General features: G+C 36.5%; 1 pseudogene; it reads left to right on the plus strand.

The window, feature by feature from the left end:
- The first annotated feature begins 1,087 nt into the window (after positions 1 to 1,087).
- The window catches only part of LOC141258835 (cytochrome P450 2K6-like), a 158,154-nt pseudogene continuing 136,019 nt past the window's right edge, over positions 1,088 to 23,222 (plus strand).

Genomic DNA, 23,222 nt, shown 5'->3' on the forward strand with positions numbered 1-23,222 from the left:
TGACATGCCTATATCTGTGTCTCCCCCTCCTTTTACTCCTCCACCTCTTTTCTTTTCGCATGACTATATGTACTTGTCACTTTTCCATGTGTTAGTTGTGTCTTCTGAGCAGTTTGTCAGCTTTTGGACACCTTTGAAGGTGTTTTCTATGTGTTTCTATGTGTTTTTGTTTGCCTGCCATTGGTTTTAAAGGTGTTCGAAGGTGTTCGACGAACAGTTCGACGAACAGTTCGGCGAACACACGGGTGTTCGACGAACCGAACCGAACTCGAACACTACGGGGGTGGCTCAACACTAGATATGACTGAGCATGGTCTTCATTAAAGCAACCCTGAAAATGTCAATGGCTGTGTAATGGTTGTGTCTCACTGTGAACGGAACATGATCTGATCATACCACATCTCCTGGGCAGGGGAGGAAGCAAAAGAGTATACAGACAGTACAGCAGGGGATCACAGCTGATTCTTTGTGTGAGATAAAAAATTTCCCTGCCTGTTTTTAAACAATGTTTTACCTCAAAGAAAGAATCAGCTGTGATCCCGTGCTGTAATGTCTGTATACTCTTTTGCTTCCTCCCCTGCCCAGGAGCTGTGGTATGATCAGGCCATGTTCCGTTCACAGTGACACACAGCCATTACACAGTACACAGCAGGGGAACATTTATAAGATTATCTCACACAAAGAATCAGCTGTGATCCCGTGCTGTAATGTCTGTATACTCTTTTGCTTCCCCCCCTGCCCAGGATCTTTGGTATGATCAGACCATGTCCCTGTACAGTCAGACACAGCCATTACACAGTACACAGCAGGGGAACATTTATAAGATTATCTCAGCAAAGGAACATTTTATTTAGACACATCCAATTGTGGAACTTATTAATATTCCAAGAACTATTGATTAAAATCAACTTTTCTTCGTGGGAAAACCCTTTTAAGTCACCAATTGTGTAGAATGAGGTGGAATGAGAGATTTCTGAATCTGCAATCCTACCAAATCCTGTGTTCATCTGTGGTTAGGAAGATACATGCCATCAGCTATACACATTACATTGGAATGAAAGAGTCTTATTTCTCCACCACAGGTTCTTCTGAAGACATGTTGCCCCTCGATCCAGTCACAGTTCTTTTGTCCATTATAATATGTATTTTTTTAGCAGCCGTTATGTATAAACAGAAGGAACGTGTTCACCCGAATTATCCTCCTGGTCCAAATCCATGGCCAATTATTGGAAATATTTCTATGTTGAATGTTCAAAAACCTTACTTATCATTTCAAGAGGTAAGATCTGAAAATCATTAATTTTTCATCATCTGGAAGGCTGAGGATAACTTCACAGCGATTTTACTACATAGATTATAAAGCAATTGATTGACATGGCTTAAGACAAATTACTTTATTGGCCATCTTGCAAGAACATAATGCTGATCAGTCGTCTCATAAATATCTCCAGTATCACTTCTTAAGACATCTTAAGGTTTAGTGGTGCATTGTAAAGTAGACCTGTAAACAGAATCAGATCTAATTTTCATATTCATGTAGGGTCAAAATACCTTCTAACTAGCACTACTCCAGCATTATGAAACTAACCAAGGTCAGTAATAAGAGAAAAGTAGCATCTAAGATGACATATAGGCCAGGTCACACATTTAAGCTTCTCTACCAGATACACAGTTATCAGAGTCATAAGTAATCAAACAGGTAGGTGGCACACCCAGCGAACTAGCATTAGCTCGAGAAGACTGCTGGTTCCTCGGGAGCTAACCATTGAGCTCCTGTATACCAATAGTAGGCAGAGTGAAGGAAATGCATACCTAAAGGTACTTGGAGATGCTTCAAATAGGATTTATTAACAGTATTTCATATTCATTTGTTACACCGTGGTAAATCCAGTATTACATAACTTTTCGGGTGAAAAACCTTTAGCAGATACTGTAGGTCAAGGGAATTCAGGTTGCTGGGTGGGATTCCCCCAAACAGGGACAACCAGGATTCAGCTGTATCAAGGCTCGCTCCCTGGATCCCCTTGACCTATATGCGGTAAACCTAGCCTAACCATCTGATGAAGTATGTTCATTCGAAACGTTATGTAATTCTGCACTTACCGCAGTGTAACCAAAAAATATGCACTGCTGTCAATAAATAATTTTTGAAGCATCTCCAAGTGCCTTTAGGTGTGCAGTCCCTTTACTGTGTCTTCTATCAGAGTCATAACTGGCATACGTTAATTTAGGTCCGTGTTGCAGGTTTTGTATTGGTAGCCAAGACTTTCAGTTGTATTAAAAAAGGTTTTACGCTGTTATTAATTTTTAAGCCCAGTCCTTTTTCAAATTAAAATTATTGTGAGGGGATTGAGGTTCTTGTGTATTAGAAGAAGCAGAGAAATCCTTGTTCCTAGGGTGATTGTTGTAGTTTACAGCTTAGCAACTAACTTTAGGTGACTACTACTTTCATGAAGTAGCAGTAACCTTGCCTTCAATATGCCAAGAAAAGTTAGAAAAGTTTAAAAAAATGTCAAAAACACTCATTTTGTATAAACTCTGACCTACTGTTGGTTGTATGTACTTGAAGCTACATGCACTGAAGTGGTGGCAATTCTGTCTGCTACATAATTGACTGCCACTCCACAATGCACAGACTTGTTTTAGAGTTCTCCCTTTCAGGAATAGGAAGCAGAGGTAAATTGCAGATTGAGAAACACATTGTATGTCCTGAGTAGTAGGGAGATTTATACTCTTAGGGCGCAGTCAGGCGGCCATATAAAATGTATGACGATCATATCGCAGTGCAAGGACTGGCTGGCGGCTCTCATGACGCTAGTGTAAAAGCTGCATAGAAATACATGCTGTTACACTTGGGTCAGGAGAGCCGCTGGCCAGTCCATCTGACTGCTCACTTATAATGTCTTCTGTTTTGCAGCTCGCGAAGACATATGGTCCAGTCTACAGTATAAAGATTGGAGCCCAGGAGATAGTTGTATTATCTGGATATGACATTGTGAAAGAAGCTCTTGTGAACCAGGCAGACGTGTTCACCGACAGACCGAATTCACCTGTTTTCATGGATTTTTCAAAAGGCTATGGTAACATTTATATGTTCTGTGATTAACCCTTTTTTATGTGTCTGGTTGTACAAATAAATCATAAGGAGAGATGGACCACACGGGGTTTTCATCAATTATGACCGTAAAACCTCTTTCAGCTGAATTTTGGTCCCTCATTTTGTGGAGCTACAATGAGGAAGGAATTTCCTTCTGAAAATGTAGTATCACATAGCATCATTCTGATGTACTACATGTATGACTAAAGTCTAACAGAATTTGAGCTCCTGAGTGGGGTTTGACCCCTGATGTGTCCATATTTCCTTTTGAGTATAAGTATATGGACTATGGATATTGTAATGGCACAACACTAAGCAAAGCTGTCAAAGTGCAAATCCCGATGTCATGCAATGCCTCATCTAGCCCCGATCTGGGCATATATACCATAGTCTTACTTTTTTTTTTTCCCAGAGTGTTTCTTTAAGAGAAACAAGGCTAAAATATTAAAAAAAATTACAAAGAAGCACAAAAGAAAATGTCTAGTATTCAGACAGCATAAATGCTATGACATTTTGGGTGTTTTGATCAGTGATCACTGGGTTTCATGGATAGGGCCGTTCAACTTGCCTTATTGGCTGGAATCTGGAGAGATGAGCTCAATGTATGACCTGAAGACTTTCTACGAGACCGAGCGCTGTTCAAAAGCCATAGAGGCTCAACATTCTGCTGAGTTCTGCCCCTTTGTTCCAACAGCCTTGGGAGCCCCAAAATCCAGATCTCTGCCAATCAATAACTCCTGACATATGGCCATTACATGTCGAAAGTTTTTTTTTAAATGTACATCTGAGAGATAGTATGGTGTTTACCCTTTAATGACCAGGTTTGAAAAGGCATTGATTGGTCAATGTTAGTTTAATAAACTCTATTTGATTGCCCAAATTCAGTCAGTGGACTAAATGGCAAAATTGTGAGAAAATGTTGTTTAAATGCCCTGTTCGCTAGATCTCTCCCATCTTCATGACTTCATGACCACTGACTGTTGTTAGGTAACAATGGTTTCATCAGGCCAAAATTTGTCATGTTGTTGCAGAGTTAATTTTCCTCTAACTGAATATCTCCATCTATTTCCCTCAAGCCCATTCAATGCAATATCATTTTCTACAAGGAAAGGATTTGGAAAGGTTGATAATTGATTTATGTCTATTTCTCAGGTGTTATCTTCTCTAGTGGACATGGCTGGAAAACCATGCGACGGTTTACTCTTTCCACTTTACGTGATTTTGGTATGGGGACAAGAACCATAGAAGACAAGATTAATGAGGAAACCAATTACCTAATGAAAATATTTAAATCTTACAAAGGTCAGAAAATAGTGTTATAATACTGAAATGTATAATGTATATGGTAATGAGTGCTAAACCATTGGCAAATCGTGTCATATATGCTATAATGTACAAAAATACACTGTGCCAATAAAATAATACTAAGCTCTATGTACAATGAAAAAAAACAACTTGATTTCTTCTCTATACAACAGTACAGTGGGTACGGAAAGTATTCAGACCCCTTTACATTTTTCACTTTTTGTTTCATTGCAGCCATTTGGTAAATTCTAAAAAGTAATTTTTTTTCTCATTAATGTACACTCTGCACCCCATCTTGACTGCAAAAAAAACAGAAATGTAGAAGTTTTTGCAAATTTCTTAAAAAAGAAAAACTGAAATGTCACATGGTCATAAGTATTCAGACCCTTTGCTCAGTATTGAGTAGAATCACTCTTTTGAGCTAGTACAGGCATGAATCTTCTTGGGAATGATGCAACAAGTTTTTCACACGTGAATTTGTGGATCCTCTGCCATTCTTCCTTGCAGATCCTCTCCAGTTCCGTCAGGTTAAATGGTGACAGTTGATGGACAGCCATTTTCAGGTCTCTCCAGAGATGCTCAATTGGATTAAGGTCAGGGCTCTGGCTCGGCTAGTCACAGAGTTGTTCTGAAGCCACTCCTTTGTTATTTTAGCTATGTGCTTAGGGTCATCGTCTTGTTGGAAGGTGAACCTTCGGCAAAGTCTGAAGTCCAGAGCGCTCTGGAAGAGGTTTTCATCCAGGATATCTCTGTACTTGGCCGCATTCATGTTTCCTTCAATTGCAGCCAGTCTTCCTGTCCCTGCAGCTGAAAAACAACCCCATAGCATGATGCTGACACCAACATGTTTCACTGTTGGGATTGTATTGGGCAAGTGATGAGCAGTGCCTGGTTTTCTCCACACATACCACTTAGAATTATCACCAAAAAGTTCTATATTCGTCTCATCAAACCAGATAATCTTATTTCTCATAGTCTGGAAGTCCTTTATGTGTTTTTGAGCAAACTCTATGTGGGCTTTCATGTGTCTTGCACTGAGTAGAGGCTTCCATCGGGCTACTCTGCCATAAAGGCCCGACTGGTCGAGGGCTGCAGAGATAGTTGACTTTGTAGAACTTTCTCCCATCTCCCTACTGCATCTCTGGAGCTCAGCCACAGTGATCTTGGGGTTCTACTTTACCTCTCTCAACAAGGCTCTTTTCCCACGATTGCTCGGTTTGGCTGGACAGCCAGGTCTAGAAAGACTTCTGGTGGTCCCAAACTTTTTCCATTTAAGGATTATGGAGGCCACTGTGCTCTTAGGAACCTTGAGTAAAGCAGAAATTATTTTGTAACCTTGGCCAAATCTGTGCCTTGCCACAATTGTGTCTATGAGCTCCTTGGGCAGTTCCTTTGAGCTCATGATTCTCATTTGGTCGGTCATACATTGTGAGCTGTGAGGTCTTATATAGACAGGTGTGTGCCTATCCAAATCAAGTTCTATCAGTTTAATTAAACACAGCAGGACTCCAATGAAGGGGTAGAACCATCTCAACGAGGATCACAAGGAAATGCACAGCATGTGACTTAAATATGAGTGTCTGTACAAAGGGACTGAATACTTATGACCATGTGATATTTCAGTTTCTTTTTTTAATAAATTTGCAAAAATGTCTACATTTATGTTTTTTTTCAGTCAAGATGGGGTGCAGAGCACTCTTTAATGAGAAAAAAAATAAACTTTTTAGAATTTACCAAATGACTGCAATGAAAAAAAGAGTGAAAAATTTAAAGGGGTCTGAATACTTTAGGCACCCACTATATAACTTCTACTCAACAGCCTTTTATGTACAAAAATATAACTGCTATAATGATGCTCCCATGTACAAGAATACAAATACTATAATACTGCTCCCTATGTACAAGAATATAACTGCTATAATATTGCCCCTATGTAGAAAAATACAACTATTATAAAACTGCCCCTATGTACAAGAATATAACTACTATAATACTGCCCCTTTGTACAAGAATATAACTACTATAATACTGCCCCTATGTACAAGAATATAACTACTGTAATACTGCTCCTATGTGTAAGAATATAACTACTATAATACTGCTCCTATGTGCAAGAATATAACTACTATAATACTTTTTCTATGTACAGGAATATAACTACTATAATACTGCTCCTTTGAACAAGATTATAAAAAATATAATACTGCTCATATGTACAAGAATATAACGACTATAATTCTCCTCCTATGTACAAGAATATAACTACTATAATACTACTCCTATTTATAAGAATATAACTACTATCATACTGCTCCTATGTACAATATTATAACTACTATAGTACTGCTCCTTTGTACAAGAATATAACAAATATAATACTGCTCCTATGTACAAGAATATAACTACTATAATGCTGCTCCTATGTACAAGAATATAACTACTATAATACTGCTCCAATGTACAAGAATATAACTACTATAATACTGCTCCAATTTACAGGAATATAACTACTATAATACTGCTCCTCTGAACAAGAATATAACAAATATAATACTGTTCATACAGTTATATGAAAAAGTTTGGGCACCCCTATTAATCTTAAGCTTAATGTTTTATAAAAATTGGTGTTTTTGCAATAGCTATTTCAGTTTGATATATGTAATAACTGCTGGACACAGTAATGTTTCTGCCTTGAAATGAGGTTTATTGTACTAACAGAAAATGTGCAATCTGCATTCAAACAAAATTTGACAGGTGCATAAATATGGGCACCCTTATCATTTTCTTGTTTTAAATACTCCTACCTACTTTTTACTGATGTACTAAAGCACTTTTTTTGGTTTTGTAACCTCATTGAGCTTTGAACTTCATAGCCAGGTGTATGCAATCATGAGAAAAGCTACTTAAAGTGGCCACTTGCAAGTTGTTCTCCTGTTTGAATCTCCTCTGAAGAGTGGCATCATGGGCTCCTCAAAACAACTGTCAAAGGATCTGAAAACAAAGATTATTCAACAAAAAGCTGTCTCAGAGATTTAACCTGTCAGTTTCCACTGTGAGGAACATAGTAAGGAAATGGAAGAATACAGGGACAGTTCTTGTTAATGCCAGAAGTGGCAGGCCAAGAAAAACATCAGAAAGGCAGAGAAGAAAAATGGTGAGATCAGTCAAGGACAATCCTCAGACCACCTCCAGAGAGCTGCAGCATCAACTTTCTGCAGATGGTGTCAATGTGCATCGGTCAACTATACAACGCACTTTGCACAAGGAGAAGCTGTATGGGAGAGTGATGCGAAAGAAGCCATTTCTGAAAGCACGCCACATACAGAGTCGGCTGAGGTAAGCAAACGCACATTTGGAGAAGACAATTTCTTTTTGGAAGAAGGTCCTGTGGACTGATGAAACCAAGATTGAGTTGTTTGGTCATACAAAAAGGCATTATACATGGCGGCAAAAAACCACAGCATTCCAAGAAAAACACTTGTTACCCACAGTAAAATTTGGTGGAGGTTCCATCATGCTTTGGGGCTGTGTGGCCAATGCCGGCACCAGGAATCTTGTTAAAGCTGAGGGACTCATGGATTCCACTCAGTATCAGCAGATTCTTGACAATAATGTTCAAAAATCAGTGATAAAGTTGAGGTTACGCAGGGGATGGATCTCTCAGCAAGACAATGATCAAAAACACCGCTCCAAATCTACTCAGGCATTCATGCAGAGGAACAATTACAATGTTCTGGAATGGCCATCCCAGTACCCAGACCTGAATATCATTGAACATCTCTGGGATCATTTGAAAAGGGCTGTCCATGCTCGGCGACCATCAAACTTTACTGAACTGGAATTGCTTTCTTAAGAGGAATGGTCAAAAATACCTTCATCCAGGATCCAGGAAATCATTAAAAGCTACAGGAAGCGACTAGAGGCTGTTATTTTTGCAAAAGGAGGATCTACTAAATATTAATGTCACTTTTCTGGTGAGGTGCCCATACTTATGCACCTGTCAAATTTAGTTTGAATGCAGACTGCACATTTTCTGTTAGTACAATAAACCTCATTTCAAGGCAGAAACATTACTGTGTCCAACAGTTATTACATATATCAAACTGAAATAGCTGTTGCAAAAACACCAACTTTTATAAAACATTAAGCTTTAGATTAATAGGGGTGCCCAAACTTTTTCATATAACTGTATGTACAAGAATATAACTACTATAATTCTGCTCCTATGTACAAGAATATAACTACTATAATACTGCTCCTATGTACAGGAATATAACTACTATAATACTGCCCCCTATGTACAATAATATAACTACTATAATACTGCTCCTATGTACAAGAATATAACTACTATAATACTGCTCCTATGTACAAGAATATACAGTGGTGGCCAAAAGAATTGGCACCCCTGCAATCCTGTCAGATAATACTCAGTTTCTTCCTGAAAATGATTGCAATCACAAATTCTTTGGTATTATTATCTTCATTTAATTTGCTTGCAAGGAAAAAACACAAAAGAGAGTGATGCAAAAATCATATCATTGATCACTTCACACAAAACTACAAAAATGGGCCAGACAAAAGTATTGGCACCCTCAGCCTAATACTTGGTTGCACAACCTTTAGCCAAAATTACTGTGAACAACCGCTTCCGGTAACCATCAATGAGTTTCTTACAATGCTCTGCTGGAATTGTAGACCATTCTTCTTGGGCACACTTCTCCAGGTCCCTGATATTTGAAGGGTGCCTTCTCCAAACTGCCATTTTGAGATCTCTCCACAGGTGTTCTATGGGATTCAGGTCTGGACTCATTGCTGGCCACCTTAGAAGTCTCCAGTGCTTTCTCTCAAACCATTTTATAGTGCTTTTGGAAGTGTGTTTTGGGTCATTGACCTGCTGGAAGACCCATGACCTCTGAGGGAGACCCAGCTTTCTCACACTTGGCCCTACATTATGCTGCAAAATTTGTTGATAGTCTTCAGACTTCATAATGCCATGCACACGGTCAAGCAGTCCAGTGCAAGAGGAAGCAAAGCAACTCCAAAACATCAGGGAACCTCCACCATGTTTGACTGTAGGGACCGTGTTCTTTTCTTTGAATGCCTCTTTTTTCTTCCTGTACACTCTATGTTGATGCTTTTTCCCACAAAGCTCTACTTTTGTCTCAGCTGACCAGAGAACATTCTTCCAAAACGTTTTAGGCTTTCTCAGGTAAGTTTTGGCAAACTCCAGCCTGGCTTTTTTATGTCTCGGGGTAAGAAGTGGGGTCTTCCTGGGTATCCTACCATACAGTTCCTTTTCATTCAGATGCCAACGGATAGTAAGGGTTGACACTGTTGTACCCTCGGACTGCAGGGCAGCTTGAACTTGTTTGGATGTTAGTCGAGGTTCTTTATCCACCATCCGCACAGTCTTGCGTTGAAATCTCTTGTCAATTTTTATTTTCCGTCCACATCTAAGGAGGTTAGCCACAGTGCCATTAGCTTTAAACTTCTTGATGACACTGCGCATGAAAGACACAGGAACATTCAGGTCTTTGGAGATGGACTTGTAGCCTTGAGATTGCTCATGCTTCCTCACAATTTTGTTTCTCAAGTCCTCAGACAGTTCTTTGGTCTTCTTTCTTTTCTCCATGCTCAATGTGGTACACACAAGGACACAGGACAGAGGTTGAGTCAACTTTAATCCATGTTAACTGGCTGCAAGTGTGATTTAGTTTTTGCCAACACCTGTTAGGTGCCACAGGTAAGTTACAGGTGCTGTTATATACACGAATTAGAGAAGCATCACATGATTTTTCAAACAGTGCCAATACTTTTGTCCACCCCCTTTTTAGGTTTGGTGTGGAATTATATCCACTTTGGCTTTAGGACAATTCTTTTTGTGTTTATTCATAGAAGACAAATTAAATGAAGATAATAATACCAAAGAATTTATGATTGCAATCATTTTCAGGAAAAAACTGAGTATTATCTGACAGAATTGCAGGGGTGCCAATACTTTTGGCCAACACTGTAACTACTATAACAATACCCCCTATGTACAAGAATATAGCTACTATAATACTGCTCCTACATACAAGAATATAACAATTATAATACTGTTCCTATGTACAAGAATTTAACTACTATAATACTGTTCTCTAAGAACAAGAATACAACTACTATAATACTACCGCTATGTACAAGAATATAATTACTATAATACTGCTTCTATATCCAAGAATATTACTACTATAGAACTGTTCGTATGTATAAGAATATAACTATTATAATACTGCTTCTATATACAAGAATAATACTAATAAAATACTGCCCCTTATGTACAAGAATATAACTACAATAATAGTGCTCCTATGTATAAGAATATAACTATCATAATACTGCTTCTATGTACAAGAATATAACAAATATAATACTGCTCATATGTACAAGAATATATCTACTATAATTCTGCTCCTATGTACAAGAATATAACTACTATAATACTGCTCCTATGTACATGAATATAACTATTATAATACTCCTCCTATCTACAAGAATATAACTACTATAATACTGTTCCTATGTACAAGAATATAACTACTATAATACTGCTCCTATGTACAGGAATATAACTACTATAATACTGCCACTATGAACAAGAATATAACAACTATAATACTGATCCTATGTAGAAGAATATAACCACTATAATACTGACCCATATGTACCAGAATATTGCTACTATAATACTGCTCCTATGTACAAGAATATAACTACTACAGGTATATGAAAAAGTTTGGGCACCCCTATTAATCTTAAGCTTAATGTTTTATAAAAATTGGTGTTTTTGCAACAGCTATTTCAATTTGATATATGTAATAACTGTTGGACAAAGTAATGTTTCTGCCTTGAAATGAGGTCTATTGTACTAACAGAAAAGGTGCAATCTGCATTCAAACAAAATTTGACAGGTGCATAAGTATGTGCAACCATATCATTTTCTTGTTTTAAATACTCCTACCTACTTTTTACTGACTTACTAAAGAACTTTTTTTGGTTTTGTAACCTCATTGAGCTTGGAACTTCATAGCCAGGTGTATGCAATCATGAGAAAAGCTACTTAAAGTGGCCACTTGCAAGTTGTTCTCCTGTTTGAATCTCCTCTGAAGAGTGGCATCATGGGCTCCTCAAAACAACTGTCAAATGATCTGAAAACAAAGATTATTCAACATAGTTGTTCAGCGGAAGGATACAAAAAGCTGTCTCAGAGATTTAACCTGTCAGTTTCCACTGTGAGGAACATAGTAAGGAAATGGAAGAATACAGGGACAGTTATTGTTAAGGCCAGAAGTGGCAGGCCAAGAAAAACATCAGAAAGGCAGAGAAGAAGAATGGTGAGATCAGTCAAGGACAATCCTCAGACCACCTCCAGAGAGCTGCAACATCAACTTGCTGCAGATGGTGTCTCTGTGCATCAGTCAACTATAAAACGCACTTTGCACAAGGAGAAGCTGTATGGGAGAGTGATGCGAAAGAAGCCGTTTCTGCAAGCACGCCACAAACAGAGTCGGCTGAGTTATGCAAAAGCACATTTGGAGAAGCTAATTTCCTTTTGGAAGAAGGTCCTGTGGACTGATAAAACCAAGATTGAGTTGTTTGGTCATACAAAAAGGCATTATGCATGGCGGCAAAAAAACAGCATTCCAAGAAAATCACTTGCTACCCACATTAAAATTTGGTGGAGGCTCCATCATGCTTTGGGGCTGTGTGGCCAATGCCGGCACCAGGAATCTTGTTAAAGTTGAGGGACGCATGGATTCCACTCAGTATCAGCAGATTCTTGACAATAATGTTCAAGAATCAGTGATAAAGTTGAAGTTACGCAGGGGATGGATCTTTCAGCAAGACAATGATCCAAAACACCGCTCCAAATCTACTCAGGCATTCATGCAGAGGAACAATTACAATGTTCTGGAATGGCCATCCCAGTCCCCAGACCTGAATATCATTGAACATCTGTGGGATCATTTGAAGAGGGCTGTCCATGCTCGGCGACCATCAAACTTAACTGAACTGGAATTGTTTTGTAAAGAGGAATGGTCAAAAATACCTTCATCCAGGATCCAGGAAATCATTAAAAGCTACAGGAAGCGACTAGAGGCTGTTATTTTTGCAAAAGGAGGATCTACTAAGTATTAATGTCACTTTTCTGGTGAGGTGCCCATATTTACACACCTGTCAAATTTTGTTTGAATGCAGATTGCACATTTTCTGATAGTACAATTTACCTCATTTCAAGGCAGAAACATTACTGTGTCCAACAGTTATTACATATATCAAACTGAAATAGCTGTTGCAAAAACACCAATTTTTATAAAACAATAAATTTAAGATTAATAGGGGTGCCCAAACTTTTTCATATAACTGTATATTACTGCTCCTATGTACAAGAATATAACTACTATAACACTGCCCCCTATGTACAAGAATATAACTGCTATAATACTGCTCCTATGTACAATAATATAACTACTATAATACTGCTCCTATGTACAATAATATAACTACTATAATGCTGCTCTATGTAGAAGTATATAACTACTATAATACTGTTCTCTAAGAACAAGAATACAACTACTATAATACTACCCCTATGTACAAGAATATAACTACTATAATACTGCTCCTGTATCCAAGAATATAACTATTGTAATGCTTTTCCTATGTAAAAGAATATAACTCTTATAATACTGCTCCTATGTACAAGAATATTACTACTATAACACTGCCCCCTATGTACAAGAATATAACTACTATAATACTGCTCCTATGTACAATAATATAACTACTATAATAGTGCTCCTATGTACAGGAATATAACTAATATAATACTACCCCTATGTACAAGAATATAACTACTATAATACTGCTCCTATGTGTAAGAATATAACTACTATAATGCTGTTCCTATGTACAAGAATAAAATACGATAATACTGCCCCTATGTAGAAGAATATAAGTAATATAACACTGCCCCCTATGTACAAGAATATAACTACTATAATACTGCTCCCTATGTACAAGAATATAATTACTATTATATTGCCTCCTATGTACAAGAAAATAACTACTATAATACTGCTCCTATGTACAATAATATAACTACTATAATACTGCTCCTATGTACAGGAATATAACTACTATAATAAAGCTCCTATGTACAAGAATATAACTACTATAATACTGCTCCTATGTACAAGAATATAACTACTATAATACTATCCCCTATGTACAAGAATATAACTACTATAATACTGCTCCTATGTATAAGAATATAACTACTATAATGCTGTTCCTATGTACAAGAATAAAATACTATAATACTGCCCTATGTAGAAGAATATAACTACTATAACACTGCCCCCTATGTACAAGAATATCACTACTATTATACTGCCTCCTATGTACAAGAATATAACTACTATAATACTGCTCCTATGTACAATAATATAACTACTATAATATTCCTCCTATGTACAGGAATATAACTGCTATAATAAAGCTCCTATGTACAAGAATATAACTACTATAATACTGCTCCTATGTACAAGAATATATAATTACTATAATACTAACCCCTATGTACAAGAATATAACTACTATAATACTGCTCCTACGTATAAGAATATAACTACTATAATGCTGTTAGCATGTACAAGAATAAAATACTATAATACTGCCCCTATGTAGAGGAATATAACTACTATAACACTGCCCCCTATGTACAAGAATATAACTACTATAATACTGCCCCCTATGTGCAAGAATATAACTACTATTGTACTGACTCCTATGTACAAGAATATAACTACTATAATACTGCTCCTATGTACAGGAATAAAACTACTATAATAAAACTCCTATGTACAAGAATATAACTACTATAATACTGCTCCTATGTACAAGAATATAACTACTATATCACTGCCCCATATGTACAAGAATATAACTGCTATAATACTGCTCCTATGTACAATAATATAACTACTATAATTATGCTCCTATGTACAAGAATATAACAAATAAAATACTGCTCCTATGTACAAGAATATAACTACGATAATACTTCTATGTACAATAATATGACTACTATAATGCTGCTCCTATGTAGAAGTATATAACTACTATAATACTGTTCTCTAAGAACAAGAATACAACAACTATAATACTACCCCTATGTAAAAGAATATAACTACTATAATACTGCTCCTGTATTCAAGAATATAACTACTGTAATACTTTTCCTATGTAAAAGAATATAACTCTTATAATACTGCTCCTATGTACAAGAAAATTACTACTATAACACTGCCCCCTATGTATAAGAATATAACTACTATATTACTGCTCCTATGTACAATAATATAACTACTATAATACTTCTCCTATGTAAAGGAATATAACTACTATAATGCTACCCCTATATACAAGAATATAACTACTATAATTCTGTTCCTATGTACAAGAATAAACTACTATAATACTGCCCCCTATGTACAAGAATATAACTACTATAATACTGCCCCCCATGTACAATAATATAACTACTATTATACTGCCTCCTATGTACAAGAATATAACTACTATAATACTGCTCCTATGTGCAATAATATAACTACTACAATACTGCTCCTATGTACAGGAATATAACTACTATTATAAAGCTCTTATATACAAGAATATAACTGCTAAAAATACTACCCCTATGTACAAAAATATAACTGCTATAAAACTGCTTCTATGTATAAGAATATAACTACTATAATGCTGTTCCTATGTACAAGAATAAAACACTATAACACCTCCTCCTATGTACAATAATATTAACTAATATAATACTGCTCCTATGTACAGTAATATAACTACTATAATAAAGCTCCTATGTACAAGAATATAACTACTATGATACTGCTCGTATGTACAAGAATATAACAAATATAATACTGCTCATATGTACAAGAATATAACTGCTATAATTCTGCTCCTATGTACAAGAATATAACAACTATAATACTGCTCCTATGTACAAGAATATAACTATTATAATACTGCTCCTATTTACAATCATATAACTACTATAATACTGCTACTATGTACAGGAATATAACTGCTATAATACTGCTCCTATGTCTAAGAATATAACTATTATAATACTACTCCTATGTAAAGGAATATACCTACTATAATACTGCTCCTATGTATAAGAATATACCTACTATAATGCTGTTCCTATGTACAAGAATAAAAAACTATAACACTGCCTCCTATGTACAAGAATATAACTACTATAATACTGCTCCTATGTACATGAATATAACTACTATAATACTGCTCCTATGTACAAGAATATAAACAATATAATATTGCCCATAGGTACAAGAATATAACTACTAAAATTCTTCTCCTGTATCCAAGAATATAACTACTGTAATACTTTTCCTATGTAAAAGAATACAACTCTTATAATACTGCTCATATGTACAAGAATATTACTACATTAACACTGCTCCTATGTACAATAATATAACTCCTATAATACTGCTCCTATGTACAGGAATATAACTACTATAATACTACCCCTATGTACAAGAATATAACTACTATAAAACTGCTCCTATGTACAAGAATATAAATACTATAAAACTGTTCCTATGTACAATAATATTAACTACTATAATACTGCTCCTATGTACAGGAATATAACTTCTATAACAAAGCTCCTATGTACAAGAATAAAACATTATAACACTGCCTCCTTTGTACAAGAATATAACTACTATAAAACTGTTCCTATGTACAATAATATTAACTACTATAATACTGCTCCTATGTACAGGAATATAACTTCTATAATAAAGCTCCTATGTACAAGAATATAACTACTATAATACTGCTCCTATGTACAATAATACAACTACTATAATACTGCTCCTATGTACAAGAATATAACAAATATAATACTACTCATATGTACAAGAATATAACTATTATAATACTGCTCCGATTTACAATCATATAACTACTATAATACTGCTCCTATGTACAGGATTATAACTACTATAATATTGCTCCTATGTACAATAATATAACAAATATAATACTGCTCATATATGCAAGAATAAAACTACTATAACACTACCCCCTATGTACAAGAATATAACTACTATAATACGCTTCTATGTACAAGAATGTAACTACAATAATACTGTTCCTATGTACAAGATTATAACTACTATAATACTGTTCTCTAAGTACAAGAACACAACTACTATAATACAACCCCTATGTACAAGAATATAATTGCTATAATACTGCTCCTATATCCAAGAATATAACTACTATAATACTGCTCCTATGTCTAAGAATATAACTATTATAATACTTCTCCTATGTACAAGAATATAACTACTATAATACTGCTCCTCTGTATAAGAATATAACTACTATAATGCTGTTCCTATGTACAAGAATAAAAAGCTATAACACTGCCTCCTATGTACAAGAATATAACTACTATTATACTGCTCCTATGTACAGGAATATATCTACTATAATACTGCTCCTATGTGCAAGAATATAAACAATATAATTCTGCTCATATGTACAAGAATATAACTACTATAATTCTGCTCCTATGTACAAGAAAATAACTACTATAATACTGCTCTCATGTACAAGAATATAACTACTATAATACTGCTCCTATGTACAAGAATAAAACTACTATAATACTGCTCCTATGTAAATGAATATAACTGCTATAATACTGCTCTCATGTACAAGAATATAACAAATATAATACTGCTTATATGTACAAGAATCTAACTGCTAAAATGCTGCTCCTATGTACAAGAATATAACTACTATAATACTGCTCCTATTTACAATCATATAACTACTATAATACTGCTCCTATGTACAGGAATATAACTACTATAATACTGCTCCTATGTACAAGAATATAACTACTATAACACTACCCCTATGTACAAGAATATAACTACTATAATACGCTTCTATGTACAAGAATATAACTACTATAATAATGTTCTCTAAGAACAAGAACACAACTACTATAATACAACCCCTATGTACAGGAATATAATTGCTATAATACTGCTCCTATATCAAAGAATAAAACTACTATAATACTGCTCCTATGTCTAAGAATATAACTATTATAATACTGCTCCTTTGTTCAAGAATATAACTACTATAACACTGCCCCCTATGTACAAGATTATAACTACTATAATACTGCTACTATGTACAGTAATATTACTACTATAATACTACCCCTAAGTACAAGAATTTAACTAATATAATACTGCTCCTATGTATAAGAATATAACTACTATAATACTGCTCCTATGTACAAGAATATAATACTATAACTCTGCCTCCTATGTGCAAGAATATAACTACTATAATACTGCTCCTATTTGCAATTGTATCACTACTATAATACTGCCCCCTATGTACAAGAATATAACAAATATAATACTGCTCATAAGTACAATAATATAACTACTATAATTCTGCTCCTATGTACAGGAATATAACTACTATAATACTGTTCCTATGTACAAGAATATAACCACTATAATACTGCTCCTATGTACAATAATATAACTACTATAATACTACTCTTATGTACAGGAATATAACTACTATAATACTGCCCCTATGTACAAGAATATAACTACTATAAAACTGGCCCTATGTACAAGAATATAACTACTATAATACTGCCCCCTATGTACAAGAATATAACTACTATAATACTGCCCTCTATGTACAAGAATATAACTACTATAATACTGCCCTCTATGTACAAGAATATAACTACTATAATACTGCCACTATGTACAAGAATATATCTACTATAATACTGCCCTATATGAACAAGATTATAACTACCATAACACTGGTCTTATGTACAAGAATATAACTACAATAATTCTGCCCCATTTGTACAAGAATATAACTACTATAATTTTGCCCCCTATGTACAAGAATATAAATAATATATTACCGCTGCTATGAACAAGAATATAACTACTATAAAACTGCTCCTATGTACAAGAATATAACTACTATAATACTGCTCCTATGTACAAGAATATAACTACTATAGTACTGCCCCTATGTACAAGAATATAACTACTATAATACTGCCCTCTATGTACAAGAAAATAACTACTATAATACTGCCCCTGTGTACAAGAATATAACTACTATTATTCTGCCACCTATGTACAAACTTTTATTTACCATGATACTGCCTCTATGAACTTAAATATAATATAACTATTAAAGGGAACCAGTCTCCTACAATAACACTGTTTGCCTGCAGACATAGGGGCAATCTGTATGTAAATAGTGTATAACTCATGTTGGGCTGGCTTTATACAAGCTTAGCTAGAGGGAGAAAATAAACTTATATCCTCCCTGCTGGCAATATCTTCAAGTCATTGGGGCAGTCTGGGAAGCGGTAATAGTCACTGCTTACTGCACAATATGCACACTATAACTTCCACTGCATCTTGACTGACTGCCTGTCTTAGGCTATAGAGATTACTACCAGTCATGGTGTAGAGGGATGATAACAGCTGGCTGACTGTGTTGTGAATGTTCCATCCCCGATCACTACTCCGATAACTAGAAGCAAGCGGCTGCAGAGAATATACAGGATTTTCTCCTTGTAGCTGCTCTTCCATTTACACTGCCACACATGAATTTTACCTGCAGATGTTTTGATAGGTGACAGGTTCCCTGCAAACACTCTTATTTATTGCCACAATATATTTTCTGTAGTTTCTTATTGCGGTCAAAAAACTATTTTTATTTTCTGTCTTTATACCGGTCAATAATGTCAAACTTCAGCTTCCTAATCATTATCTTCACTTTCTTTTTGCTGTTCCTTTAGGCGATCCCTTTGACAACACCATGATATTGAACACAGCTGTCTGTAATATCATTGTATCTATATTATTTGGCCATCGCTTTGACTATGATGATCCAAAACTTCACAGACTTTTGAATTTAGTAATGGACATAGCCAGGATTGCTGGTAGCCCCATGGCCTTGGTAAGCTGCTAATGTAGTTCATGGTGCAGAGATCGTCAGTGGGGGTGGGGAGGTGTATGATAACAAATATTAGGCTGCTATCAGGAGCTGTTTGACTATCACACCATCACCCATTTTTAAGAATTGAATAGATCTTTCTCCTTCTTGTCATCACTACTGAGCCCATAACTTGGTAGCAGCAGTCAAATGCTCTGTAGCCGTGACATGACTTGTGGAGCCATTCAATACTGACAGGGGGAAGGGGCTGTGAGACAGCGCTTGACTGGAGGTGGATGACCAAAGATTTTTTTTTTAAATGATGGATAAGCCAGTGAGGGAAAACAAAAAACATAATATTAATCCTAGATAAACACTTTAAAATGGGACAAGATCAACGTGGAATTAATCCTCTAACTTCATTGCCCCAAAGTTTCCACATAGTGAAGTCAAGTGAACAAGTCATGACATGCATGCTGCACGCTTCCAGCCTAGGGTAGTTGTGATATTTTCATAGCTGCCATGAGATCCCACAGAGGCATGGAGAGAGTCACTAAGTGATGAAATTCCATGCCTGAAGCATAGGTGGTGGGAGGCTGTGTTTGATGGTAACTTCATAGTGGCATTGAACTGTGACTACTGAACTACTGAAGATAAAGGTCACGTTTGCTAGACTAAGAACCTCTTGTAAGGATGTAAGTCTATTGTTCCCATGAAGGTGTTGACCAAGGTAGAGCCAATGCTATTTGCTGGGTGCAGCACTATGCCCTTAATTTGATTCGATAAATTGGAACAGTTTGAACGTAATTGGTCAATGTATGGTGTAACTCATTTAGGTACCAAAAGAATCTTTTTCCAAAATATGATCAGATTAGACCTGAATCCAGCCACAAGTGTCTGCCTGGTAACCTAATGAGAGGTCTTATAGTTGAAGTCCAGCTGAGTAATCTCTTATGGTCAAGACAGGTATTGTCAAACTCCCAAAACACAAGCAATAGAAAATCATTCATCCTTCTGAGTAAGGAAAAAGTTCTAGTTTTGCATCATCAATTGGCAGTGGAAGGCAGTGGTAATGGTACAATGTATGTACAATTACTGCTAAGCTTTTACACACATAAATACTCCTAGATGCAATGAATTCAAATGTATTTCCCTCCACAGTTGTACAACGCGTTTCCATCCTTGATGCGCTGGATTCCTGGAACCCATAAATGTATCCAAAAAAACATTGCAGAATTACATTCATTTATTAAAGAGGTCTTTACAAAACAAAGAAAGGAGCTGGATGTCAATGACCAGAGTAATCTTATAGATTCTTTTCTGATCAAGCAGAAAGAGGTAAAGTAATAAAATAGACGTTTAATAATACTGGTTGTAAGGGATGAAAGGAGCAGGTTAATAGTTGCGGCGCATGGCAAAAGGGCAGAGTAAGAGTGCTGGGGCCGGTGGGAACCCAATCTTCATGATATCATTAAATAAAACTAGTTTGGACAAAGCTTTTAAGGTGTAAGTCAAACATCTGAGAAGCATGGATAGAATTTGAAGTAAAAGGTCGGCACTCTGTCCTCTAGAATGAACTCTTGCTCTTTATTCAAAAATCATGGACATAGACAACATTTAAAAATATGTATCTTCTTATGCATTTCACAATGAAATTCCTTAATCAAAGCTTTGAGCTATTGTGAGACTCCCGACCTTAGCTAACTGCCTCGCATCTTTCAATCGAAAAGTTAGTTCAGGTCTGGAGTTCTGACTGTCAAGTTGTTTATTGTGATCCGAGCATTGTCTATTTTTCATGGACATGTGAATTTAGCTTAAAGAGGTTGTACCATAATTTTACATTGATTAGCCATCCTTAGAAAAGATCATTAATGTCTGATCAGTTGGGGTATGACACCCGGCACCCTCACCGATCAGCTGTCATCGGTGTTAACGGCGGCGACCGCCGGCTGAAAGTCCTCTCTTGCCAAGCTGCTCCGTATACTTGTAGTGGTACTACACATCCTACTCCTATTGATTTGAATACCAAGTACCAAGCCCCGGCCACTATAAGTAAATGAGGTAGCTCGGCAAGTGAGCACTTCCAGGCAACACCAATAACAGCTGATCACAGGCTTCAACGGTTATGCAGCTAGGGGAAGGGTGACATCACTACTTCCTGTCACTGCACAGACTATATTGTAGCCTGGGTGGGATCCTAGTGGGTGCGGGTGGGTAATAACAACTGAGTTTGTCATTTGTTACATATACAGCCTCCTGAGCAAAATGAAAATTACGTCTTAGTTTTCAGACCACCCCTTTAACTGTGACTATGCTTCTGGGTCATTCCTTGGTCTAAAGCAAGCCATACATTAAATGACTGTCAAACAAATGATGATTTGGCCGATCATTTTGCTGGCATCCATCTCTGCCGCTTCTCCCATACTCAGGAACGCTAAAGCAGCTGAGCGCTCCTGTTATCTCTATGAGAGATCAGCTGCCAGACATGTCTAGCAGTGGCTTATCACTAGGAGACCAAGAAGATCGACTGTCTGAAATCAGACATGCAGGGTCCTTAACCCTCTTACAATCAATAGTCTGGGTCCCCTTATTCACTTTAGACTATGAGAATAATGTATCGATATTGGTGGGTTCAGCCAACATTAGCCTAATATGTATGGGGGGTTAATACCCCCTGCCTGTCTTCCTGTTTATGAAACTTAGCTTATCTGGCCAAGATTAAGTTGTCTAGTTACGATCTTCCCACATCTCCTGATGATGACTTAAACCCAGGGTGCACCTCTGGTTCATGAAAAGATCTCGATAAGCAAAAATATGTCCTCTAATATCCTTACCCGGCGTCAACCAAACCATCGTCTGGGGATCCAGTTAAGTCTATTCAAACTCTAAAAAAAACCCTAATTGACTGATCCTTGGACTTCACTCTATATTTTAGAGAATAGGGTCACCTGAACAATATCTTCTATGACATCTTCTATGACATTTTCGATCAATATGTCCTTTTTTAACCTATTGATATTCTCATCTACTTGAAAGATCAAAAATTCTATCAGCTCAATGTTACATCAGTTTGGTGCAGGTGCAGTATTCCAAGATTGAAAAGTGCAAGTTAAGAGGAACCTGTCACCGGGTTTTCCCAATATAAAATATGGCCACCACCTTTCAGGCCTCTTTTACAGCATTTTAGTATGATGTAAATATGTCCCCAATCCCCTCTACATAGCACAAAAAAGAGCTTTTATTATTCCCATAGACGGCGCCATGGTCCAGTTCAATGGGCGTCTCTGGTCTTGATCTGGCACCTCATCTCTTCCTACAATCACTGTCCTTCTTCCCTGTTTCATGTCAATGATGCATCCTACGTTGTCCACACAGTGTCTCCTAATTTCTTTCCTTCTTAGGTGCACTTCTCCTTGCCCTGCCGAGGGCAGAGCAGAGTACTGTAGTGCGCATGTGCCGGGAAAGGCCAAAGAGTGACAATGACTTAGAAGTAAAGCTGGCACATGCACACTACAATACTTTGCTTGTTTGATTTACTGGAAGGAATATGATGCAGAAGAGACGTCAGAAATTCCAAAAAAACTCTAGAGCTCTATTGTTCACTAAGATATTCCATCTGAAGTACCCTTTCAAACCTTACTGGATTCCTTCAAGAAATGGCCGCTGGAGATAGGGGAATCCAGTTACTGTATTGATAAGATCTCCAGAC

The sequence above is a fragment of the Phyllobates terribilis genome, unplaced genomic scaffold, assembly GCF_046119375.1.
Source record: "Phyllobates terribilis strain yellow unplaced genomic scaffold, ASM4611937v1 Scaffold_3__8_contigs__length_932513732, whole genome shotgun sequence".
Classification (NCBI taxonomy): Eukaryota; Metazoa; Chordata; class Amphibia; order Anura; family Dendrobatidae; genus Phyllobates; species Phyllobates terribilis.